We start from the raw sequence: 2,289 nt of genomic DNA, 5'->3' as shown, positions 1-2,289 counted from the left end.
TTGCGTAAGGTGGTGTTGATTTGATTATATATCATATGGATGACATCCATTTAGGCATCATTTCCACCCCCCCCCCCCACCCCCAAGTTTCAAACGAGTTTATACTGTAAATCATACAAAGCAGCCACAAAACAAGCAGATGTGTGGCGTACATTACAAACAGTCTAACAGGAAAACAGATACTAGTGTTGTAGAATACCAATTTGAAAGTAGATTCAAAAGACAAAGAAGGTAAGCTAAGAGAGGACAAATGCAAAGTATCTATTGCTCAGTACCATGTTTTGTGTTTCAGTCATTTCTTGAGCCTTCCTGACAACTAAGATTTAAAAATGACGGCAACTTTTTTTTTGGCCAAACTTTTGTTCTACACACCCTTGTAATGGTTGCATCAGTCTTCAGGTTCTAACAAGATGTAGTCCCAAAATTAACATGCTCTAATGGGATTGTTAAGTATAAAGTGTACAAGAAACTAAAGGATGTTTTGTGATGTTGTACATGTACATATGTAACATTATGTATGCATTTACATGAAGTTGCATTAAACATTGCATCATAAAATGTTGAAACAATACATTTAGTGTATTTCTGCTAATGCTGTCTTCACCAGGGCTGTCTAACATTACAGGACCTGCCCCTCGGTCCTGGGACAGAAATTTGTGACAGAAAGTCAAGTCAAAGTAGTGTGGAAGTATCTACATTCTTGACCCCCCCCCCCCCCCCCATTATAACAATAGCTTCACCAGTTAGTTTCAAGAATATACTAGTAGTACAATGTAATTAGGTTGAATCTGTAAAACTTAGCAAATAAAAAACAAACTGACTATTATTTTGTTTCTTTGCAGGTCAGACAACATGATCAAGATATAGGAACAGTTCCAAGTGTAAGTACCAGTTAAATGTTTGTATTCCTGATGCAATGTCAATGTCAAAGTATTCCTATAATTCTATACAATGGTTATTTATCTAAGGGACTCTCACTCAGACATATCTTTTAAAATGTCATTTCATAATAAATGTTTAGCATGATTTTTTTTTCCTTCCCAAGTTGAAGTTATTGTCATTTTCCCCCACAGGATATCTCGAACCAGCTGACCAATCTGGGAAATAGTGTAACTACGTTGCGACAAGATGTCACAAACTTGCAACAAGTAAGTGACCATTTAAACTTTTATCACACAAGGCATCATGGACATTTTGTAAAGGAGCATTATCATTGAAGGGAAAAAAATCTCTTGCCTAAGTATTTATTTCTTGCTACCTAACTTTATATGAGTAATAGAAATAGAAACATTATGGTGCCAAAAAGTATTATAGAAAGGGATACAATATACTGCCAGTTCACCTTTATCTGCAGGGTGACCTATTTCCGTTTTTAATATGAGGGTATTTAGGGATATCAAGTGACAGACAATGGTTTCAAATTTCAGTATTTTCAAAATGCTACAGTTTAAAACCTCTATTCGTCGACTTGATATCCCCAAATGCCTATGGTACTACATGCAGCTACATGTAACCTATTCTGTGAGAAGTAAAAAACCTAATTGTACATGTACATGTATGATGATTAATTTTGTGTCTTTTTCATTTGTCTGCAGAATCAGGGTTCAACAGACGTAACTCAGCTGCAGTCAAGATTGACATCATTGGAACAGACAGTAAGTCATGGCAGTTTGTTTATTTGTTTGTTTGTTGTTTTGTATAACTCAGGCAAATTGCCTCTAGGCAGCCACATCAAGGTTTACACAATACAAATGTTACAAGCTCAATAACACCAGTCTGTAAGGTTTGGTACACTCACACCATGAAGGATCCCTACTCTTTTCAATACAGTGTGATCGGTTCTTTATATCCCATCCAATAGGGGTATGATTTTATAATAAACTATTTTCTTATCTGCATTAATGTACACATGTGGTATGTCAAATACATTAAGATTATTACATGCAGATGGAATCATCTTAGAATAGATACTGTATCATATTTGAGTGACAAAAATTTAATTTCTTTTTCAGGTACAACAAATACAAGCGTCTGTGAATACTCTGACAACTGTAAGTATTATAGTATAATACATGTATGATGTAACGTTAGTAATTTCATATTGTCAGTTTGCAGACTGATGCATCTATGAGATTCATCAGATCTGATAGCATATCTTATTAGGCTTTATTACCTTTGCCCAGAAGGTTATGTTTTTGTTAGGGTTTGCTTGTTCGTGTTATAACGTTAGTAGCATTACAGTTTTAACTTATGGAGCTACTGTAACAGTGTTAGTGGATTGTTATGAAA

The 2,289-nt window shown here is 34.9% G+C and overlaps 1 long non-coding RNA gene across 1 annotated transcript; it reads left to right on the top strand.

Moving 5' to 3' along the window:
• The first annotated feature begins 841 nt into the window (after window positions 1-841).
• On the top strand, window positions 842-2,051 carry LOC118408798. Its single transcript, XR_004830360.1, has 4 exons — window positions 842-881; window positions 1,074-1,148; window positions 1,596-1,655; window positions 2,013-2,051. It is a non-coding gene; the product is annotated as an uncharacterized LOC118408798 (long non-coding RNA).
• The last annotated feature ends 238 nt before the right edge of the window (window positions 2,052-2,289 follow it).

Source organism: Branchiostoma floridae, unplaced genomic scaffold (genome assembly GCF_000003815.2).
Source record: "Branchiostoma floridae strain S238N-H82 unplaced genomic scaffold, Bfl_VNyyK Sc7u5tJ_415, whole genome shotgun sequence".
Taxonomy (NCBI): domain Eukaryota; kingdom Metazoa; phylum Chordata; class Leptocardii; order Amphioxiformes; family Branchiostomatidae; genus Branchiostoma; species Branchiostoma floridae.
This window is presented reverse-complemented; position numbering and strand designations above follow the sequence as displayed.